Source organism: Culex quinquefasciatus, chromosome 1 (genome assembly GCF_015732765.1).
Source record: "Culex quinquefasciatus strain JHB chromosome 1, VPISU_Cqui_1.0_pri_paternal, whole genome shotgun sequence".
Lineage (NCBI taxonomy): Eukaryota > Metazoa > Arthropoda > Insecta > Diptera > Culicidae > Culex > Culex quinquefasciatus.
The window spans coordinates 55,104,171-55,129,596 of record NC_051861.1 but is presented as its reverse complement, the minus strand read 5'-3'; the positions used below and the strand labels follow the sequence as shown (position 1 = coordinate 55,129,596).

Genomic DNA, 25,426 nt, shown 5'->3' with positions numbered 1-25,426 from the left:
TGACTGCCCGATATGTCAGCCAACATACTTCGCAGGGCTGTGACAGCTACAGCTCGATCATTGTTTGCATCAGGACACTGTTTCGAGGAGTTCGTCATTTTTGAGTTAAATTATATATTTTTCACTGGGCCTAGAAAGCCTTATAGATCTGGAAATGCTTAATAACAGTAAAAATGGGTAACACGATACAATAGTCCTTGTAATCAGGATTCCGTGTCTTAATACTCAAACAGTAAAAAAAGAACTTCCTCGCAGTCCATAAAACGGTTCTCCGGCGTTCCCGTTCGGTGACCGGTCTCGGCATCCTCTCACGTCCTCTCCTTTGCCCCGTGGCTGAGAAATTTTAACATAAAACATGATGATATTGTCAAAATATTGCTACGAAACTTACCAAAACGTCCACTCTGTAAAACGCTAAGTCCTAAACTGACACTTTCAAGATCCATCAAAGTCATCGAGCAAAATGAAGTTCGGTTAAGTGATCTCAAATTTGCTAAATAAAATCAAAACAAATTCATCTCAAAATTGAGATCGATAAACCGAACTTCATTTTAATTGAACGAACTTAAAAATTGAGTTCCCCCAGTAAGCGTGCAACTTTTTACTTTTAAAAAAACTTTGTTTACATTTGAAGAAATATCATCTGCAGGCATCGTACACGTTAAAATGGAAGTAAGTCAACGTGGATTTTATCGATTGAAATCCTAAAAATTCGGTCAAATCCGATGCAATCTTTGAAATCTTATCCATCAATCAAATCCTGTGTAATCGGTTAGAATCAAACAAAATGCCATGGAATCATTACAATCAGAGCTCAATGGATTACTGCCGTTCCCCTCGGTCACCAAGAAAAAAAATCACCGTTACCAACATTAAAATAACTCTTTAAATTATGGTAACCCTTTGACAAATAATCTTCTAAGTCCGCCAAATAACTTCATTACAAATGGTGACCATATCTCATATGGTTTTTTTTAATTCCTCACCACAATCGATATAGTTTTCGTTTATCCGGGTAACGACCTATTTAATGAATTGTACACTGAAAGAAAGACACATAGCAATATCACATGTTTCACACGTGATTCTGCCCCATAGGGAGCGTTCTTTTATTACGTAACGCAGTAGGGGGAGGGGGTCGGAGGCCGTGTTACGCTCAATACAAAATTTTTAAAATTTGTATGGAAATTTTGTTACGAGGGGGGGGGGGAGGGGGTCTAAAAGTCCGATTTTTCGCGTTACGTAATAAAAGAACGCTCCCATACGACTTTACATGGGAATGTCATGTGCAAATCACTTGAACAAAATTCATCGCGCGACGTGGTAGATTCAAAGGCAAATCACGTTAACCTCACGTGTCATTGCACATGATTATCACATGAAATGTTTATGGGAATGAAATGGATTGCACATTAATATCAAATGATTTTCTGTTCAGTTTCAAGTGAATATTTTATGTAGCATATTATTAAAATACGTTTCATATGTTTTTGAGTTTTGCCTTTTATTTTTAAAATATAAATAAAACTTAACAAACTTTTAAACGTATACACAAACTTAACTTTTTCGAGAAATTTAACTTTAACAATTCACACTTAAAAATAAGATGTACGCACATTCTGGACGATCAGCGATCCGTGACTCCTTGGTCTCGTGGCGCAGGGGTAGTGGCTTCGGCTGCCGATCCCGATGATGCTATGACACGCGGGTTCGATTCCCGCCTTATCCACTGAGCTTCTATCGGATGGTGAAGTAAAACGTCGGTCCCGGTTTCTCCTGTCTCGTCAGAGGCGCTGGAGCAGAAATCCCACGTTAGAGGAAGGCCATGCCCCGGGGGGCGTAGTGCCAATAGTTTCGTTTTTTTTTTCGTTTCGACTCCTTGGCCAAACACCGGAGCTCTCACCTCACGGAGGTCCTGGAAAAATCTCTTCCATGGAAATCCCTAAGTTTCGCTGGAAATTAGCCTATCCGTGATTTCCTGGAAAATGGCATAAAATTGTCTACTTAGTATTCAACTTTGCAAAAAAAATATATGAAAATACTTACCACATAATCCTAAAATACTTAAAATATAAAAACCACTTTTTCCGGGAGCAAATTAAAATTAAAAGTGCGAGCTCCAACTCGTACCCATTGAAAATTGCCATCTTGCTTTAGGATTAATTTTCATCATCGATAGCATTTGAAACTAACGTGAATTTCACTTGGAAATCAATGGACAAGTCGATTAGGGCAAATTCAGAATGAAATTCATTTGAATCTCACGTGACTTCCACTTCAAAACCAAAGGACAAGCCGATTGGGGCAATTCAAAGTGAAATTCATTTGAATCCCGCGTGAACACCATGCAACAGATGAGTGAATGTTTTTTTTCCTAATGATCAGCTGGAGCTGAATGATTTTCACATTCATTTGAAATGAGTCACGTGAAGTTATCGTGTTGGTTTTTGGAGTAGCTCACGTGAAAAAACATTTGATTTTGCTATGTTGGGTTTTTTCAGTGTAGGATTGTTTGGGGAATGGAAAATGTACGGTTGCACCCTATTTGGTGTATTATCAAGATCATTTATGGTACGTTCGTTTGAACAGCCAGTGCGGCACTGAGTGCCACACTCGTCGGTGCCATCCCTCCCTGACTGAAAAGTCCGTCAGACGTCCGTCGTTTGTCGTCCGTGCAACCGTACGACGTCGCACGACAATGTCGTGCGACTTTCGCGCGAATGTCATACGTTTTTGCACCAAAATGTCGTATTTGTCGTGCGATCGATGATCGAAATTGTACGACATTGTCGTACGACATTCGACCGACGTCGCACGATTTTGTTATTTAGAATGTCGTGCTATTGTCGCGTGCTGTCATTTCGGATTTTTAGGTTATGTTGCAGTTGAAAAAAACTGTTGTTTTGTTTTTATTGTTTTTTTTTATTATTCAAACTGTCAAAATTTCACAAACATTTTCACTTGTTCACTAAATTTCACATGCGGATCGCCGAATCTTCTCCAACCTGGCTTCCTTCGGGATTTTCTTTGACCGCAGATTCCGGCTTGGATGTTGATGTTCTTCTGAGGCGGCCGTGGCAGCATCTTGGGCGTGTTGGACTTTTGCTCCTCGCCGAGCTGACATTGTCGTACGACATTCGACCGACGTCGCACGATTTTGTTATTTAGAATGTCGTGCTATTGTCGCGTGCTGTCATTTCGGATTTTTAGGTTATGTTGCAGTTGAAAAAAACTGTTGTTTTGTTTTTATTGTTTTTTTATTATTCAAACTGTCAAAATTTCACAAACATTTTCACTTGTTCACTAAATTTCACATGCGGATCGCCGAATCTTCTCCAACCTGGCTTCCTTCGGGATTTTCTTTGACCGCAGATTGGATGTTGATGTTCTTCTGAGGCGGCCGTGGCAGCATCTTGGGCGTGTTGGACTTTTGCTCCTCGCCGAGCTGATCAAACGCCTTGGCGACGATCTTGGACCTCCGACAGATTGATGTTTACCGGAGTACGAGACAACGTGGGTTTGTGGGAGCATGAGTACGAGAAAACGTGGCTGCTTCCGTGGGTTCTACGGAAGCCACGCGGGACCACACGGGGACGCATGATTTCCGGCAGGATCAGCTTGGAATATGTTTACTGCCTGAAAAAAATATATCATCAATCAACAATTGGCAAGAACTTATACATTAAATTCAGATTTCAATAATAATAATCTCGATAATAATAATAAAATTTCAAGAAAATAAAATTTCAAATATGTATTTTTGAACTGTAAAAGAAAAACTAAATTTATGAATTCTCGCTAACTTTTACAAAAGGTCCCGTGAACATAGGAAACCAATGACGCATTGGTTGTTTTGAAAATGTAATCAAGAATAATCAAAATTTAAACATTTAAAAAGAATTATAGATGAAGACTTCTAAAAAAATTAAATTTAAAAACATATAACACTCAGATTATTGCAAATAATTTTAAAATCCAAAAATATTATTATTATTTAAAAATTGTACCAAATTTTGAAATGCTAAAAAATTTAACAATCAAACGTTTACAAATTTCTGAATGTTTGTATGACCCAATCAAATCATCATCTCATCATCAAATTCTGAAATTCTAAAATTCTAAAATTCTAAAATTCTAAAATTCTAAAACTCTAAAACTCTAAAATTCTAAAATTCTTAAATTCTAAAAATCTCAAATTCTAAAATTCTAAAATTCTAAAATTATAAAATTTTAAAATTCTAAAATATAAATGAAGACTTCTAAAAAATGTAAATTTAAAAAACGTATAACACTCAGCTTATTGCAAATAATTTTAAAATCCAAAAATATTATTCTTATTTAAAAATTGTACCAAATTTTGGAATGCTAAAAAAAATTTAACAGTCAAACGTTTACAAATTTCTGAATTTTTGTATGACCCAATCAAATCATCATCTCATCATCAAATTCTAAAATTCTAAAATTCTAAAATTCTAAAATTCTAAAATTCTAAAATTCTAAAATTCTAAAATTCTAAAATTCTAAAATCCTAAAATTCTGAAATTCTAAAATTCTAAAATTCTAAAATTCTAAAATTCCAAAATTCTAAAATTCTAAAATTCTAAAATTCTAAAATTTTAAAATTCTAAAATTCTAAAATTCTAAAATTCTTAAATTCTAAATTCTAAAATCTTAAAATTCTAAAACTCTAAAATTCTGAATTTTAAAATTTGAAAGTACCTCAATACCAAAATCATTTAATTCAATTCATGATGTTTTTATAACTCCTGTTTTTCATTTGACATTATAAATGTTTTTTTATTTTGTATAATTTTTATTTTGTAATTTTTTTTTAGTTTTAAAATTTGTATTTTATTTAATATTTTCAAAAATTTAAGATTTGCAAAAAAAATGAGATTTTTTTAATATGTAGAATTTTAAGAATCTTATTAATTCTTAAAATGCGTACAAGTAATTAAAATAGAATTTTCGAATTTTTGATTTAAAATTATAATTTTTGAAATTTTAGCATTTTTAGCATTTACAATTTTGGAAATTTAGAATTTATAATTTTTGAATTTTAGAATTCAAAATTCCTATTCGGGCGACTAACGTTTTGGGAATTTAAGAACTTTATAATGCTAGATTTTTAGTTTTTATGAATGGAAGAATTTCAGTATTGATGAATTAAGGAATTTTAGTATTTAAATTTTTGTCAATTTCAAAATTTTCATATTTCAAGATTTCAAAATTAAAAAAAAAATATTTGAAGACTTTGAGAATTTTAAATTCTTTCATTCTTATGTTCTAGAATGCTAGAATTTTAAATTAAGAATGAAAACTTTATAATTTAATTTTACAATTATCAAATCAAATCCAGCACACCTCCTCCATCGTTTCTTAAACATGACTCACCAGTTCCATTAGATATGCGTCGCAACCTCCCGCGGAAAGTAAAACACCAAACACCAACCGGTTCCTCGATTGCAAACTGATTCCTTCCTGTCCCGTCTTGCAGAATGCCGGCCGAGTATACCATATTGTCCGTCCTCCTCCTCCTCCTCTTCCTCCTATACCGCCACGAAGACCGAAATCTGGAATACAAAACACTTTGATTCGGTCGCTCGCCCTCCGGCCGGAACTTTCCGGCAGAAAAAGTAATTCAACCTAGAACACAACTTACCTTTAAACTGTACAAAATCCTCCCAAAGCCTAAAATTAACAACAACGGGTTCGACCGAGGGTTCGACTCGGTTGCAATCAAGTCCGAACAAGATCAACTGAAGAGAACTGTCAAACTGTTTGCGTCGACGATAATCGACGTCGAATTGAAGGTAAATTGATGGAAAAAACAATGTCGGGCATGTCGAGTGTTTGTCGCACGTTTGTCGTCCTTTCGACCAATCGATATCGAAACGGTAAAATCAAAACCGTGCGACAACTCGTACGACGTGCGACATTTTTCAAACAGGGATGAGAGCGAATTACCCGTGGTGTAGGGGTAAGCGTGGTTGCCTCTCACCCAGTCGGCCTTAGAGATCCTAAATAGGGAGACTGGACGAAGTGAATTTGACGTACCCAAACAGACGCGAGTTTGACGTATCCAAACGAGCATTTGCCTTTACGCCCAGCAAAACTAACAATCCAAAGGTCGTCAGTTCGAATCCCGGGGTGGATGGAAGCTAAGGTGTAAAAAGAGGTTTGCAATGGAGCACCCGATTCGAGTGGTAGAAATGACAGTTCTCTCATAAGAATACATTGTAGAAAAAAGCAAAAACTGCTCGAATGGAAATGCTCCATTGCCTCAACAATCAAGCCTTCGGACACTTAGTTTCGAGTAGAAATCTCGCAATCGAGAACGCCAAGGCAATGCTGTAGAGCGAATAATTTGATTTGATTTTTGAGAGCGAATTAATGAATCTGTGGCGTACACAGGGGGTAGCGAAGAAGCCGCCATCTTGGAAGTTCAGATAACAAACACTCAGAATCAGTATTATTCATATTACTTTGGTAACACGAAGTGTGTTATTCTGGTTAAACTCAAAAGTCCCATGCAAATGTGTAAAACCAAACTGAAAAATGTGTAATGCCGATTCACAGTGTACGGGCGCACTGTTTGATCGACCAAAAGAAAAAAGCAAAAAAAGGTAAACAGAAAAATCACTTTTTTCGATATGAATTTTCAGCCAATATTGGGATGGAATCTCCTAGGATATGATAGAATTTGCCATCAGCAACACAATTCACGTGTTTTTTTCAGGTATTTATCGATTGAATTGCGGGAAATTTGAATATCAAAAACCCAAACAATGATTTATTATCGAGAAATTAAAAGTGAGAGTGTGTGCGTGCAACATGGAGTTAAACTTTTCGAAGTGCCATGGGAACCTTCACAGAAACTGCACAGAAACTTTAACTCCATGTTGCACACACTCTCACTTTTAATTTCTCGATGGGCTACCATTTGACAGCTCGTACTTTTGTTGTGGGCTCTCATTTGACAACCGTGCTAATGTCGGCTGTTGTCAGTTTGCTTTGGTCGGAATTCTTCACGTAAACTAATGTCAAAAACAAAAACAATGACTTTTATATCCCGCTGTTTGGCATGTATGATTTTTAAAACCCGCCAAACAAATCGCAGCAAACTGGAGGTTGCTGAGGAAAAATCGGAAAATTCCCTGTCAAAAAATTTCAGGTTTCTTATGAAACGGTGGTGTTTGTTAGGTGTACTGTTTGAAGTTGGGGATGGATAAAAGTGGCCATGTTATTTTAGGAATTCCGATCCAGATATTTCATCATTTTAGTGTCTCATAACTTTAAAAAAGAAATTTTGTGGTTCCGGATATTGATCGGATGCTGGAAAATGAAGTAATCCCCCAAACCGTTTTTGGCCCTTGCAGCGGATCGTGAAGTGAGAATTCAAAAAAAATGTCAAAATATTTGAAGTGAAGCTGAAGCAGAAGACAGATTATGTTTTATTTGTTATTTAAGTTTAATTTGAAGATTTATAAGTTAAATAAATTTGTTTTAGAGGGAGTGGGTGTGTTTGTCAAGAATTTGTTTGATAATTTGATAAAATAAAAAATAAAGAGAAAATACGTTTTTTTTTTCTCAGGTTGTCGTTTTGCGTCATTCATTTTTCACTCTTAAGCAAAAGAGCAATGTCCTTTCCTCTGCATTGCTATCGTTTACTCCGGGGGGCAAAATAACTGAAAGCAGTCTTGTCTCGTTTTTCTTTCAGCAAATCACAAACCCAACCAGAATATCCGTATTGTTTTCTTATGAAACGGGGTGCAATTGAATTGCTGAGGATTTTACCAACAAAAAAAAATCGTTTAAGAACTTTTTCCAATTCACGTGTTTAACATCCGGAACAACTAAATTAATATTACGGCACTTCCTTCGGAATTTTGGAATCTAGGGAATCGGAATTCCTCAAATAACTTGGCTACGATCAACAGGACCCCGAAAAAACACCACCGTTTCATAAGAAAACTTTTTTTTTTTGACAGGGAATTTTCCGATTTTTCCTCAGCAACCCACAGTTTGCTGCGATTTGTTTGGCGGGTTTTAAAAATCATACATAAAGCTTTCTAGGCCCAGTGAAAAAAAATAAATTTAACCCAAAAATGACGAACTCCTCGTCACAGTGTCCTGATGCAAACAATGATCGAGCTGTAGCTGTCACAGTCCTGCGAAGTATGTTGGTTGACATATCGGGCAGTCAGTCAAAAAAACCAGCTAGAAGTCGCTTGACAAAATTTGTTTGCTAGAAAGAGATAGGAAACCTGATGCAAACAAACGTCCAGCTGTCATGTAAACATACTTTGAATGTGTTGGTAAATTTCTGACTAGAAAGCCTTATGCCAAACGGCGGGATATAAAAGTCATTGTTTTTGTATCTGACATTAGTTTACATGAAGAATAGGGTTGCCATCCCCCCGGGCGTACACCTGCTGTACTTTATGTACTTTGGTTATGTCAGCGTAGAGCGTTGCGTAATTCTTGGACAACCTTTTTCGTGACAGCTGACAGCCTCGACCATCTTGAGGTTACGCCGGTTACGCAGTCTCGTGCAAGTGCGTTGAGCAGCCCCTCGTTTATTTTTGTGAGCCGGCTGAACCAAGATCGCCATATTGAATTTGGGTTCGATTGATGAAAAACACAAGACACGTGTGTAGTCGAAAGGACTTAAAGTTTGGCTTTTTTCCGGTAAAAAATCGTGTGTGGAGTGAACATTTGTGCATCTGGTGAATCCTATTTGCGGGCCCGATAAAATGTAAGTGTCCTTCCTTCCGAGTGTCGAATTACGGGAGGATTTGGTGCTGTCGGGTCATCTAACCTGAAACTCGCTGAATTTAGAGTAGTGTGGTGTAACTTTCCAATGCATGCCAACGTAGACGGATAGTGAGGCGAAGTGGGATTGCCAACTCCCGGCAAATGATCTCGAATGAGGGAGGATTCGGTTCCGGCATTTCGCCGAAGGATTCCCTGCCTATTATTTTTGTAGTAGGGGAGAGTGGTGTGCCACAAATAGTGCTTGTATAATAAGCAATGTTAGTAAATGTACAGTTTTTTTTAATTTCTTGGTGTTATGAATGAATCATGCGGGGAAAATTCAGGTGTATTGGTGCCTCTTGGCTACGAGATTGGGCTCTTGTTTCGCGAACATCGACTCTTCTCTCCGGACGAAAGCCGCCCCAAAAAGTGGCCCCAAAATCCGATGGAAGTGGCGAAGAAAATTAAAAGTGCTTACTGCGCGATGCGCTAATTTTTGCCACACATTTTTATTTTGGACATATATGGCGAATCGGTGGTGGTTTTTCTAAGCGCACAGCCGCACTCATTGGCCACTTTTTCAATGGCCGATAAAAATAAACGCAAAGGAAAAGAAAAGACTGAAGAAAGGAAAATAAGAAAGCAAAAGGCAACAGCAGCGGCGCAGGGACACGTTGCGATTAAAAATCGTTTTTCATTCTGCTTGCTTGGATTAGAGGTAACGCGCAACGCGATGAGATGTTGGGAGGAAAGCATAGTAAACGCAGGCAGCGCGGTTTAGTTACCCTCCAACTTCCCACCCTCCAGATATTTTAAACGGATCTTTACCCTCCACCCTCCCAGTTTTCAAGCAACTTTTTCAAAACGGCGTATGATTTATTAGAATTAATACATTCAACTTCTTGAAAAGATACTCTTAGTCAAAAAACATATTTGAGAGCTCTCCGAAGAATTCACTCGACTAATTGAAGAGAAATCTCTTGCAACAACACCACCACCAACCGTCCTGTTCCGCTATCGATGGCTAAGTTATGTTTCAAGCAGCACCACTACCCACACTAGGAATGTTACATCAGCGATGGATAAATTAAAGTTTTTAATCAATGGGCTTTTGGGAGCGATTTAGATTAATAATTTGCATAATTTACCGTTTTTACTTTAAAACCAACAATTAATTAACAGATTAATCACATTTCGCTTTTCAATTAATGAATCATTCCTTTCTAAGATTTTTATTCATTTCAATCATTTTAAGCATTTCAATAGTTTGAAGTATGTTAAGTTGAATTTAAATATTACGAGTAATTTTTATATTTAAGGTATTTCAGGCATACGAGTGTATCAAGTTTTTGAAGGTTTTTAAAGATTTCACGTAATTCAAGTTTTTTGCAGTTTTCATGGATTTTAAGTATAATAAGTATTTCCAGCATTTCAAGTATTATAAGTACTGCAAACAGGGGTGAGATTGGTTCATACAAAAATGCAGAAATTTGTATGACAAAATCTCACCCCCTCACGGTGCATCAAGTATTTCAAGGGTTTAAAGAATTTCAAGTATTCATTTTTTTCTAAGCATTTCAAGTAAATCAAATTTTCAAGTATTTCTTGAACCCAAGCATTTCAACATTTGTAACTATTTCAAGGATTTCAAGTATTTCAAATTGATTTTTAATATTTGTAGTATTTCAAGTGTTTCAAGTAGTTTAAGTAAATATTTCAAGTGTCTTTTTCATTTATTTTAATTTCATAAAGAATTTAAAATATTTCCTGTACTTCAAGTATTTTGTGTTTTTCAAGCATTTCTAGTAATACAAATAAGTTGAAATACATGACTTATTTGTATTACTAGTAATTCAGTTAATGTTAATATTTTAATTTTTCTATAATTTCAATTTATGTTTTTTAGATTTAATCGTCTCTTACTAAGTTTAATCATGAAATATCCTTATAAACATTTCAGGAGTGATTGAAAATCATTTTTTTAGAGGATTTAATAAATTTTCAGTAATATGATTTTTTTTTTTATTTTATACATGTATGTAACCTTCGATGTACACATCCAAATTTAAAATATTTCTGGTATTTCAAGTATTTAACGGAATTCTATTATATTAAGTTTTTAAAGTTATTCATTTTCAAGTGATTCCAGTTTTAAAAATATTTGGAGTGTATCAAATATTTTAATCATCTTAACACTTTTTATATTTTCAAGCACTTCAATCATGTTCATTCATATCATGTTTTTTTATTTAATTTTTTTTAAAGAAATTTGTCGATGTTTTCAAATATATGAAATTCTTCAAACACTTTAATAACATAAAACAGTTAACAGTTTAAAATTTAAAAAATGTTCTTATGAAGTGAAATTCATTCTAAAACCCGAATAAAATGGTACTTGAAATACATAAACTATTTATTGTACTTTCAATATTTACAATATTTTCAAAGATTACTTGAACAGTTGGAATATTTTTGTAGCTTGGAATACATGATAAAATATTTAAACAGGAAGTATTTGACGTGTCAACAATTCTTAAAATACTTCAACAACATTTAAAACATTCGAAATCACTAACATATTTTTAAAACACTGAAACACGTAAAAAATTCAAGCTTCATATGATCGACTCGACAAACCTAAAATGCTCAATATCTTAACAAAAAAAAAACAAAGCAGAAAGACTAGAAACTTGAAAATTTAATATACTTGTAATCTTTGAAATAATTGAAATACATGAAAAATAAAAGTAATCGAAAAATGTTAAATCATTTCAAAATACTTAAAGTCCTTGCAAATGATAAAATGCTTGAATGACTTAAACAACTTGAATTAATTACATGAATCACATGAATTACTTAAAGTAATAGAAATACTTCAAGGTCTTGAAAAAACAAAATACTCGAATTAATTCAAAAAACAAAATACTTGAATTAATTGAATAACTTGAAATACAGTTAATATTGGAAAAACTTGAAATTCCTGAAATACACGTATTTGAAGTATTTGAATTACTAGAAATGTTTGATACTTGTTTTACTTCTATAGTTTTTAAAGGTCCAATTACCAAAATTTTGCTGTGTTTTTGAATACTACTAACTAAATGCGGTTTCAGAAACACCAAAAAACAAAAAAAAAACAAACATGTGTTTACTGGACTTGAAAAAACCCCAGACTTGAAGTACTTGAAATTCTTCATATACTTGAAACACTCGAAATACTTAAAATACTACAAGTTTTTGAAATATCTAAGATCAATCTGAAAAACTATTGATTCTTGAAACACTTTCGGTTCTCGCAATACTTTAAATCCTTGAAATCCTACTTCGAAAACTTGGAAAAATTTAAATACTTAAAGTACTTATGAGACTTAAAACCCAATACTCCAAAACTTGAAATGTTTGATGTACCGTCATCAGGGGTGACATTGGGTCAGACAAAAATTTCGAAATTTGTATGATGCAATCTCACCCCCAGACCCAATGTCACCCCTGATGACGGTACTTATAACACTCTTGAAATATTTAAAATCGATTTGAAATCCTAAGGTTAAATTTTTTTGTTTTACCCTAAGCAAAGGGCAACGCGATTTCTTAATTTATCATGCTAATTCTTCAAGCCGAATGAGTACAGAAATTAACAGTGCGAGGAAAAAGCTACCGCACATCTGGCGCGCCAGATGTGCGGTAGCTTTTTCCTCGCACTGTTAATTTCTGTACTCATTCGGCTTGAAGAATTAGCATGATAAATTACGATTTGAAATGTTTGAAGAATTTGAAAACATGAAGTATTTGAAATACTTAAAACATATTTAGTTACTTCTATTGTTTCTTTAAAGGTCCAATTTTGCTCTGACTCTGACTCAATGCGGTTTCAGATACACCAAAAAGACAAAATTTTGTTCATTTGACAGTAAAAAACTCCAAACATGAAGTACTTGAAATCCTTCAAGTTCATGAAATCCTTGAAATTCTCCAAATACATGAAAATTGCTTGAAACACTCAAAATACATAAAAGACCGAATTCTTGAAATACTTTAAAACTCGAAATTTATGAAATACATGAAATCCTTGAAATATCTGAAAACATGAAGTATATACAAGTATATACAAGAAGTATTTAGTTTTTTTGAAGGTCCATACAAATATTTTGCCTATGTTTTTGAATACCGCTAACTCATTGCGGTTTCAGAAACACAAAAAAAACAACAACAAAAAAAAACTAAATTTTGCTTACTGGACTTGAAAAAAACCCCAGACCCCTTCAAGTACTTAAAACCCTTCAGATACTTGAAACTTGCTTAAACACTCGAAATACTACGAAATACTAAATTACTACAAATTCTTGAAATATCTAAGATCTATCTGAAATACTATACATTCTTGAAATACATTCAGTTCTCTCAATACTTTAAATCCTTCAAATTATACAAACACTTGATATACTTGAATACCTACTTCGAAAACTTGGAAAAAATGAAATACTTCAATTACTTATAATCAAAACTTGAAGTACTTGAAATTCTTGAAATGTTTGATGTACTTATAAATATCGAAATTCTTAAAATATTTAAAATCAATTTGAAATATTTGAAGGAATTTAAAATAATTGAAAAAATATATGATAAGTAATTAAAAAACTTGAATTGCATGAAATATTAAGATACTAGTATATGAAGTATTTAATAAACATGAATTAATAGAAACATTTGATATTTTTATTTACTTCTATTGTTTTTATAAAGGTTTGACGCAATGTGGTTTCAGAAACACAAAAAAAACTAAATTTTGTTCATTGGACTTAAAAAAACTCCAAACATGAATCTTGTTTGAAACACTCAAAATACATTAAAAAAAAACTACAAATTCTTGAAATATTTAAGATCAATCTGAAATACTTTAAATCCTAGAAATTCTTGAAATACTTGAAATAGGTACTTAAATACATGAAATACTTTGAAAACTTGAAATACTTGCAATATTTAAAATCCACAAAATACTTTACATACTTGAAGCTCTTGAAACACATGATGTTATTATTACACTTTAAACACCGACACCGACGTAACATTCCATGTAAAAAATCTGCTGAAATGTGTCCCAGCACGACTCACCCCAATTACTTCCTTGGAATCATCCCTTGCCGATAAAAATATATTTCGCAACACTGCTCGACCCATTGTTTGCAAACAAATCGTAGTTTATGAATGAATTAGCTGATTTGTGTTTACAAACAAAATAGAATCAGTGTTGCCTTGCTGATACATTTTTCGAAAAACCGTTTGACAGCTCACCGGACTTACCGGAGGGGTGATGCAAAGAAGGGTCATCTTTTTTACTTGAGTGTTACGTCGGTGTCGGTGCTTTAAATCCTTGAAATAATTAAAATCAATTTGAAATAATTGAAACTATTTAAAAAATAGAGTATTTGAATTATTTAAAAAACTAAAACTAATTGGATAAACAATATTCGAATAACTTGGAATACATGATATCCATACAATATTTGAAATACTTTAAGCACTTTAAATCCTTGAAAACTTTAAAAAACTTGATACACTCGTATACCTGAAATACCTTAAATATAAAAATTACTCGTAATATTTAAAATCAACTTAACATACTTCAAACTGTTGAAATGCTTAAAATGATTGAAATGAATAAAAATCAAGGAATGATTCATTAGTTGAAAAGCGAAATGTGATTAATCTGTTAATTAATTGTTGGTTTTAAAGTAAAAACGGTAAATTATGCAAATTATTAATCTAAATCGCTCCCAAAAGCCCATTGATTAAAAACTTTAATTTATCCATCGCTGATGTAACATTCCTAGTGTGGGTAGTGGTGCTGCTTGAAACATAACTTAGCCTGTGCGGCTGGATCACCCTCCCAAAAAAAAAAAAAAAAACTATTCATCTCAAAACCACGTGGATGTTTGATCACTCTTCTTCCTGTTCAAACATTTCATTAGGGCACAAAACCAAATCGTAAACATTCGGGATTATTCCATTCCACTCCCTATCCATTTCCTATTGAAAAATCAAAAACACAAAAGGGCACATAGCAATGTTCACTCAAAACCAAAAAAAAATGTTCAAATGTATCGATCGATAATATCGTATCATCAGTAAAAACATCATCAGTTAAACTTCTTATTTGAGGTGGTAGATGGTGTCCTTCACTTTTGGGGCAATGATGGTTCTAAATCCTTCCTCATTGAGGAATGGCTGACAAATGAGCCTCTTTTAACACCTAAACTTTCTTTCACGCATATAAAATCTGAAATTTCAGGTCCAGAAAACACGACCAAGGTGTTATTCAACAAAGCGCTTTAAATTATTCAAAATACCATTTGAATGAAGGCCTATATACATACAATCACGTAGCTAAGAAATTTGTTCTTAGTTTTGGCATTTGAATCATTGGAAATGAATCTGATCTTCTACAATGGAGATGTTACCAAATTAGAAACTTGACGTATGGTTTAAAAAATTTCAAAATCTACGGTAAGTTGACGTTTCCATATTAAAGGTAAACAAACAACTGCATAGCAACGTACATCAGCCCAGTAAATTTTCTATCTTGATTGTAGATGTCGGCATATAGTTGCGTACTTTTCTAAGTAACTTATCTATTGTACTTTACTGAACAATTCTAAGCTAAGTGATTGTAGATAGGACATTATAAAAAAGCAAAGCCATCCACTTTAACAACCCCCGGGTCTTTTCTGGTCTCTGTTGCAAGTTTCTGCTAATTTATAGGCGTCCAAAGGTTCTGTGTGGTGAGTCATCCAAAACCACTTTTATGCAAATGGACCGACGTTTTACTTCCCCATCCGATAGAAGGCGTGATCAGGCAAATCTCATCTAGAAAAATGACACCGGGTCCGCCTGGGATTGAACCCAGGTCTTACTGGAATACCACGCTAACCACTGCACCACCGGACACTCAAACGCTCGGGTAGTTATTTGACCCCTAATTTCTTGCAAATCTTATAACTTTTGGTAGAATTGACCAAATTGGATGCTTCCGGTAGCAAAAGATTCAGATTTGTTTATTTTTCGAACTGTCAGATGGAGAATAAATATGGTCCATTTTTAACGGATTCCATTGTGGTACCATGGATTTCCTAGATGAGTATTTGGTCAACATAAGAACATCTTTTGGACAGAACAATGCAGGAAGTGATACAACACTTCTGGAGTTTTTTTTAAAGGTCCAATAAACCAAATTTTTAGTTTTTTCTTTTTGGGTGTTTTTAAAAATAGCCTTGAGTCAGGGGTATTAAAAAACACCCAAAAAGCAAAAACTGAAAATTTGGTTTATTGGACCTTTTCAAAAAAAATAAAATAAAATAAAAAAACTCCAGACTTTAAGAAATCATCCTAATACATCATCCTGCAAAAAAAAAAAAAAAAAAAAAAAAAAAAAATGCATGACCCAGACCTTCGGGGCACCGGAGTAGGATCCAACCGGAATCAGTGCACCGTTTCCGCTGATGTCAATTGGTGGCCAATTGGAATCGGCTCCAGTGCCCCGTAGGACTTAATTATGTCAATTATTGTTGTAGGATGATGTATTAGGGTAATTCCTTAAAGCCACCGACCCCTCCCTTTGTTATGGCGTTACATCCGTTGATTTGTTGGGGACAGAATGGTTTATCTCCAAAGTTTGTATAAAAGATGAACCTTGAATATTGTTTTAAGCTCTTAAAAAAGAAAGAGAGGGAGAGAGACAGAGAGTGTGGGCAGAATGGACCACCACCAGATAATATGCAATTCTTTTCAATGAAACATCCAAGAGTGGTGGCTAAAGGAATCGTTTCCTGAAAGTTGAATAACTATTTATAAAGATAAACTAAAAAGTGCCGAAATTGAGCAATTGGCCAAAAAGGCTATAAGTAACATGACAAACAACTTTTGCGAGAAAGAGAGAGCAGATTTTGATGCAAACAAACCAACTTCTGTGGCACTGGGTGTGTACCAAGTAGGTCTTTCGAAAAATACATTAAATTCAAACGTCGTTTTCGTTTCTCACAAGGTCTTTGTGTTATAATTGGTCTAGATCCATTCTAAAGCTTAAAACTAAGAGTTCCCTTTTTCCAAGGGAAGATAAATCTAGGACCGGGGCGCTCAAAGTTTTTGAAAGGCGGGCCAAATTCGAAGCTTCCATTAGCTTGCGGGCCAAAAATTTTGAAACATATTTGCAACGGCCTAAACAGTTATATACCATGAATTGGTCAAGGTCGAGGAGTGCTTCAACATTTTTCGGCTGAAGACAACCGTTTTTTTCACAAAATAATGAAAAATTCAAACGGTTTGTTGAATGCACTTCAATTTTCATTAAAATTGCAATTATTATTTTTAAAACATATTTTAAAAGCGGTGACACATACTTTGTAAACATATTAAATTGAAGTGCAACTATAAACTACAATCATCTACACACTACAATTTTAATAAAAATGGAATACACTTTGGTTTTTGTCTGTTAATCACATTTAAACATTCAAGAAGGTAGATTTTGTTGGTGCCAGTAGGCGTCCTGATTGAGGACCCAATCGTAGTAGACTTAGTTGATGACGGAGAATAAAATTATCATTCTTGTTCAAACCACTGAGCTGAGTAGTTTACTTTTTACGAGTTCTACCACAATCTAAAAGATTTAAAAAAATGTGTTTTATAATGTGGATCAAAATATGGGTAAACCATATATTTTATAAAAACAACAAAATGAAGGTTCACAAAAAAGTTTTAACTATTGAGGTTTTGCAGCGCGACTGTGTTTCAAATGTAGGTGGCGCCAAAATGAGGTTACTTGTCAAAAATCTTATTCCTTTCTGCTGGATTGAAAAACAAAATCGCTTATTTCTCATGATTCCCTGCATCAATCCTTATGAAAATGGTTGCAAAAGCCGAGAAAAATTTTTTGCTTTAAAATAATGAACCTCAATTTTTGGGCGCACAAAAATTTGTGAACTTTTTTTTCAAAAAACTTGTTTTGGAACACGAAAAAATGAGTTTCCCCGTGTATATCAATGAAATAACCAGTTATATAGTTGATAACAGATGTGTTAACGTATATTCAACAATTTTTATTGATTTTTGACAGATTTTCTTGCCAAATAGTCGAAATTACTATCTTTTCTAAACATACTGTTTTATCTTAGAAAAATTAAATAAATATTGGAAAGTTGTAGGTGGCGACATGTGTCTTTTAGCTTTGCTGCAAATCCTCTATAGAGAATTAGCAGCAACGCTAAAAGACACATGTCGCCTATGGACCTATGAACAAATAGCGTAAACTTATGATTTTTTGAAAAAATGTGTTTTTCCTTCATAATCAACATTTTTATATAACTTATGCCGGATTCGGGTGAGAAAAATTATTTCCAACAATTTGGTGTAAAACGGTCCAATATTTGTTTGATTTTTCTATGAGAAAACTGTAAATTTAGAAAAAGATAGTAATTTGACCTACTTGGCATGAAAGTCTGTCAAAAATCAATAAAAATTGTTGAATATACGTTAACACATCTGTTACACGCAAAACCGCCAATGCGAATTTCTTGAGCATTGGTACCAGAATTTTGAGCATCGAATGGTCATAAACGATCATGACAATTCGATGCTCAAAGCGCTCTGACCATCCGATGTTCATCTTTCTTTGTTCGAGATTTGACATTTCGTTTGAATGTGTGCGTGTCGTCGCGTGAAGCTTTTGGTTGTTTTCACTATTCACCATGGGCGGCGCCACCGTACATTGCCGCTACTGGGCTAGTACCGCTTTTCGCCACTAGGTGGATTTATTCCCCCAGGACATAAACCAAGTGTGTTAGAAAAATATTAGGATATTTTTTTAATGCTTGAACACTTTAAATAAAACATAGCTTAGCATTGAATACTGCAATTACGCTCAACTAAGTTTTATTTGGTGTTCAAGCAATAAAAAAATGTTTTGATTACTAGGATTCCTCCTAAGAATATGGGAATAAAAAGCAATTGGTATTTTGTTTTATTGCTTCAACAGGAAATATCGAGTTGTAATGTTTTCCATTAATTTAAGTCTATTCTACAACTGTAGAGTGTGGTAGGTTTTTTAGCTCAGTGTCACCATTAAGATAAAGGCGCCAAGCCAGGCCACTTTTTACTTCCTCTGTTTCTTCTCCTTCTTGGCCACGCTAGAATCGCCGTCTCTGGCTTCCTCTTGGACACCTCATTCTCGGCTCTGACCGCTCTGTCCTTCTTCACGATCTTCTTTCTTTCTTGTCCCCGGCGGAATCCTTGCTGCCTCCTTCGAACTTCTTGGTGGTCTTGGCCTCGTGTGCTTTCTTGGCGGCTTCGGTCACCTTCTGGAGTAACTACTCAGCAGCGTTGATAACAGCCTTGTTCTTCTTCTTCTCGAATCCGACTGAGCTGTGCGACTCACGCATTGAAGACAATCGGGTCCGGCACCCACATATGCCGCGACGGCACAGGGTCAGAACCTGGCCAGACGATGTCTCTAGTGCTGCAGCACCACCACGCCAGTTGTTCTTGGGCGTTTTGGACTTGTCGTCCTTCTCCGGCAGTGTGGGCACTTCATCACAAACCGACGAACGGCTTCCTCCTTGGTAAGATTCCTTGACATCCTTGCGGATGTTGGTCGCAAGCTTCGGTCCGAGACGGCGCGGCATGGTCGTAACCTTCAGTTCAGGTATGCTCTTCTCACCGTCCCGCCGGATGTTCAGCGCCAGCACTGACAGGAACAATGAACCGATTTTTGCTCACCGGTTCACCGGCCCACAAAGTCGACTTTGTGCTTTCCTAGCGGTCGCCGCCCGTGCCAGTGTTATTCAGCATTCGTTAGCCGATTTAGTCCGTAAACTGGAACGGTTTGGGCGGAGTCTGCCAGCGATCAGCGTAGAGATTTTCGAAGAGTTGTCCACGTTGCAGCTACCAGGAGGTCGGGTTGATCTGGAATTAAATTTTGAAATCTTTTTGAATAAAACTGCCATTTTTTTTGTTGATGTGTTACTGTAACATAAGATAAGTACATAATTTAAATAAGAAAGTCAAATTTAGTTGATTCACTGCAGTTAAGCGACTGGTGTGTGAATATTCAGAAAGGGTTTGATCTTCAACGGGTTCTTCGTGGATGGACATTAGTGGAGCGAGTGCTTGGTGTGAAATTTTCGAGAATAATCGAACCATCACATCATCTTGGACAGGCGCGGGACAGCGCTGCCGACGTCACGGAGTTCCCGGAAGGTGTCCCGCAGTTTCCAAAGAATCACACGCTGCAGGGTGCACTTTACGAGTACCACATGAACGCATCTGACGAACCTGCCGTGATAGCCAACGGATGCGTTCGAGACATTTGGGAGATCAGAAGAGTCAAGTGTACCTTTATGTGCTGAAACCGTTTGCTGCACGTGGGCTACTTCCAGAAGCACATCGCCGAGTACATGGAGTCTACTGTTTGTCCACCTGCGGTCGCTGGAGTTCGGTGGCACCATTCAGCACCAGAAAGATGTACAGTTGTTGGTCACTTGTACCAAAAAGAAAAGAAAACAAATCCAGAGGAATAGAAAACAATATTAGAGAAATAAATAATAAAATTACAAAAAAGCTCACCTGATGCATTTCCGCCGCACCAACCACAGCAGTTCTTCCAATTAGGCTTGTTGCAATATTCGAACGACACACGACAACGACAGCCGGAACAAAGAAGCCACCAACTTCCTCAAATCTGGCGTGACACCGTGACAACTTTCACAAGTACGAAGTTGCGAAAGCCCTCGGGTTTGTTTCGGTGCTGTTTGACTTCCGGCGCAACTGTCAGTGGACGTCAGGAACAACGGCGGACAAGTCGGAAGATTAGGACATGCGTGCGTTGATGAGTTGTTCTGTAGCAAACGGAACGGGAACAAAAAAGATCGCATTATCTTGCAAATCCGTTACAACGCAGCAACTTCGTGGAGTAGTCGGGAAATGGTCAAACTTACCTTGGCCGGCTTCTGTGGACCGGTTTTTCCTCAATTTTGGTGGTTTTCGCTGATAAAAACAGATAAAAACTATTTTTAAGTTAAATTCCCTGCGACAAAAAAAATGCGCGAAAATGAAAACCAAAACAAACTGCAACTGTCAAGCGCTAGCGAACAAGTCTCGCTATTCAAATAATGTAAAAGAAGAAGCTCGCTGTTCAACGGAGCTCCGCATTCAAACACACGCACACTTTGAAAATGGTTGAGATGGTGTTAGTGTAAATTTCCTAATCTGACCATTCGATGCTCAGAGTTGTGAACATTGGATGGGTCAAGCTGTTTGAGCATTGAACGTTCACCGGATTTTCTTTGCGTGTATCAACTATATAACTGTTTATTTCATTGATCAATACGGGGAAACTATTTTTTTCGTGTTCCAAAACATGTTTTTTAAAGAAAAAGGTCACAAATTTTTGCGCGCCCAAAAAATGATGTTCATTATTTTAAAGAAAAAAAAAATTCCCGTCTTTTGCAACCAATTTCATTAAGATTGATGCAGGGAATCATGAGAAATAAGCGATTTTGTTCTTTAATCCAGCAGAAAGGAATACGAGTTTTGGCAAGTAACCTCATTTTGGCGCCACCTACATTTGAAACACAGTCGCGCTGCAAAACCTCAATTACTGCCGCTCAAATCAAGTCTGTCCCATATATAATTTCGTCAATATTGAGGTAATTATGCAGTTTGGTTCGAAATCATGTGAACTATCAGAAAAATCAATAAACTTTAGTACTTTTTTCCAGAAAACCGTAGAAAATTCATTTTTTTCGTGAAATTCTAACACGTAACCTTATGGGCGGGACAAATTTAACTTTTTCTCGGCTTGCTGTTTTTAACATATGGGACGGACTCGATTAGAGCGGCAGATACATACATTTGGAAAAAATAATAAAAATCACTTTACAGCTGGGTCAAAGGTGCCATTTTACATGATCTTCAAAAATGGGTCCGCGGGCCATAGTTTGGTCACCCCTGATCTAGGACGATGGGGACACAATCAACACATATTTTCAATGAATATCATACCCATGCTTTGTGTGAACACGTGTTTATTTCTCTTGACGTTATTGGTTAATATTAGAGTTATTGCTACTTTTGATTTGAGACGGCTGTTCTCTAATAGTTTTAGGAACTCTACTCCAGACAAATTTGAGCTTATCTCTTTAACAATATAAAAATTGTTAAATTGTTCGATGTCCTCCATGCCCCTGTCGTTAGGAATTTATTCGACCACGCAACACTTTTTATCATCAGACCACAAGCGCCATTCGGACTCGCTTATCTTGTCAGATGAAAATGTTGTTGTTTTTTTTGTATGAAAACCACGTCCACTGGTGGACCCATGAGGCATCATAAATGACGACGATGACGATAGGGTTGGTACAGTATAGATGGCATCACTGCATTTTTCAACTCGACCAGTGCGCAAATCGCGCGCACATGGGAGTAAAGCCAAAAGATCCGACTACGACGACGACGTTGGAGTGCGATGGGGACACAAACACTTGCGCGCGCGAATAAAAATAACAACTCGACACACAGATCTTGTGATGAAGGAGGTGGAGTAGAGGGTACAACAACTTTTTTGGTCACTCAAGTCAGCAGTTCCAACACAGCCGAGCGAGAAATTGCTCCCTTTCAAATCCCGGAGCCGGGTCGTAGCCAAGTTACCCACAGTGTGTGTGTCGTGGCCAAAAAAAAAGGGGAAAGAGAAAGAGAAAAAAAGTGTAGAAAGGTGTTTTCGAGCACAATTTACGCCGCCGAAAAAGACGAGCAAAAAAATAGTGTTCCGGTTTTGTGCGAGAGCCATTCCATCACCGCCAGCGCACATGTTCTTCGATGGTGCGAACTCGTCGTCGTGTGAAACGTTTTAGCGTGGCGATTTTGTGAATCTTTCTGATAACTGTACGCACGTTCAAAGCTTGTGATAACGACTGGTCGTGACTAGGATCTGTTGACCGTGTGAATTACATAACATTTAAAAGTGGTATGTTGTGTTGTGTCTTTAACCTTGAAAGGTGTTGAAATCTAGCTCCCTCCCAACGAGTCAACTTCTTGTGCGCGGCCGAATTTTCTGGTCGACCTTATCGTGTCGAACCTTCCGGAGCAGAAACGTGTACGTGCGTGTGTATGCGTGTGTGTTTGTTTAACCCACCCCGGAACACGAGTCACAGTTTAGAAATCAGCTGCCGGCCGGAGATGCGCAGTCTGGTGTGTCTGTGTCCCATGTGGGGCCAGGTCGAAGAGGTACAAAACGCCGCATAGTACGTGAGAGATCGTATTTTTTCTGTTGTCTTCTTTGTATTTCTCTGTACGTGTGAAAGTGTTAGTGCAGTAGGACTTGTGAGTGATTTTCGTGCGTTTCGTTCGAACTCAGGGTGGCTGCTCGATTTAAGAAATTTGAAGAATGAGGAAAAACATAAACCTAAGAACACGCTTACACGCTTAATTGTTCATTGCCCAAAAGTGTCACCTCTGGTTCTACGTAATCTTTTGGTTTCGTGGATGATTTGAAACAAATTCATGAATTTTTATATACCACGACCATGTCGGTATTTGACATACTACTCATGCTGCCGCTCTAATCGGGTCCGTCCCATATGTAAAAACAGCAATCCGAGAAAAACGCATGTCAAATTTGTCCCGCCCATAAGGCTACGTGTTAGAATTTCACGAAAAAGTGGATTTTCTCCTGTTTTTTAGAACAAAGTACCACATTTTATTAGTTTTTTCTGATAGTTTACATGATTTTGAACCGAACTGCATCATTGCCTCAAAAATGACAAAATTACATATGGGACGGACTAGCTTCGAGCGGCAGCATGTGTCCCCATTAAAATTCCGGTTCTGAATTTAACACAAGGATCCAGATCCTGTTTAACTAAGTCTACTTGATTGATTCTGGTTTTTACATAATAAAAAATGTCATATTTCACGCTGAAATTGGGAACTTGCGTCTTTTTACAATAGTGTATTTTGAGTTAAGGCTCCGAAAATGACATTATTCAGACTTTTTCCACTCCACATCGAGGAAAGGCGGTAGAATCACTTGAAAAAGTTCATAAAATACAGTCCAGACTCGATTATCCGAAGTTTCGAATACCCGAAGTTCGATTATCCGAAGTTCTGTTTAGAACTTCGGATAATAATAAATTTTCTTCCTTTTTTTCATGTTCCTGGGGTCCATTTTAGTCAAATTTGAATTGATTGATGGCCTAGTAAATTTAAAAAAATATTTTTTCATTGCCATTTTGGCTGCCATCTTGGATTAAAAATTCTAAATCACTTTTGAGTAGTTCAGAGGTCGTACTTAAGCTCGACAATCAAAAATAAGACAACGAAAAAAAAATATTTTGTGAATCGATTATTCGAATGATTTGGATTAAAAAAAAGGCAGTTTATTCTGCGTTTGGGAAAATTGGCCCAAAACCGATTATTCAATCTTTTTATTTAGTTTAATTTCTTTATTAACATAAATGTGTTAAACTATCAAGTGCAAATCGTCATTCTTATGTAAAATTGTCTGATCTTTACGATAAAAATATTTTCAGATTTGTAAAATCTGACCTAACATTTGAAAATGACCAAACATGCTTTTATAGCGAAATTGGGGTTAAATGGGCCCTAGATAATTTTTGCGGTGGAAGTGGTTATTTTTACTGGATTTCTGGGACATTTTCACATAAGTTAAGTGCATTTTGGATGGCCGCATAAAGCCTCCGCTCTAAATACAGACCGATTTTTAAGAAAAAATGTAAAAAAATGAGGAATTGAGGCAAAATGGACCCTTTGCCGTTTTGTGCGGTGGATGAAACTATCACCAATCGATTACCCGGATTTTTTTTACATAAGAAACACTATTTTTCATACCAGGGAACCAGCCGCGTTAAATTAAGTCCGATTTTGGGTTCCATTTCGCCCACTGTGCAATGCTTCGTAAAACTAATGATTCCGTAAAATAAAATGTGGTGGTCACATACTCTTGGTGCTGTTTTTAACAAGTTTCCGAACGAAGTACTGAAGTTACTTGTGCTCATTTTCGGTGGAAGGTTTGCTTATTAGGAGTACTTTCAGAATGTGCAACAACCCAAAAATTGGGAAATGTATGCCGTCGCACGTAAATGTCAACCTGAACTGTAAAAGGCTTACCTACAATTCAGAATCGCCAAAACATGACATGGGACGATTAAGCGTAGTAAGGCAGTTATGCCCCTATTAAAAATGATAAAGTTTGATGAAGGCCCTCAATAGATCTGCTAAAACACAATTTTGAAGAATACAAAAGGGTGAAAATTGCAAAAAGAAGCTTTTGGCTTTTTAAAGCATTTTGTTTGCATGTACACAGAAAGCTTTTGCAAGAGCGAGTTGTCGTGCTATAATCACGGCAAATAGTGTCCAGGGCATTTGTTGAAATAGGAATCACCCCGACATTCTCCAGGATGCTTTCGAAAGGTTGGCTGCGCTAGGGTTAGATTAGATTAGGTTAGATGTACACAGGAAGCTTTTGCAACTGATGTTACACTGAAAATACGCCACACTTTTTATTCACGTGCCCAAACACATGAATGATTGAATAAAGCCACTGCATAGATTTAAATGGTTTGTGTTTCAACATCAATCCAAATCACAATCAAATGCAATTGTT

General features: G+C 36.1%; 1 protein-coding gene and 1 pseudogene across 2 annotated transcripts in view; one reads left to right on the top strand and one right to left on the bottom strand.

Annotated features, from left to right (window-relative positions):
• The first annotated feature begins 8,600 nt into the window (after window positions 1–8,600).
• Window positions 8,601–25,426, top strand: part of LOC6053682 (A-kinase anchor protein 1, mitochondrial) — a 29,031-nt gene continuing 12,205 nt past the window's right edge. The window contains exon 1 of one of the 2 annotated variants that reach the window (XM_038248142.1): window positions 8,601–8,758. The gene's annotated coding sequence lies outside the window, so the exon portion shown is untranslated. Of the gene's footprint in view, window positions 8,759–22,412; window positions 23,029–25,426 lie in introns of those variants that run through there. The other variant, XM_038248147.1, reaches the window with a different exon arrangement.
• On the bottom strand, window positions 18,877–19,596 carry LOC119769663 (annotated as a pseudogene).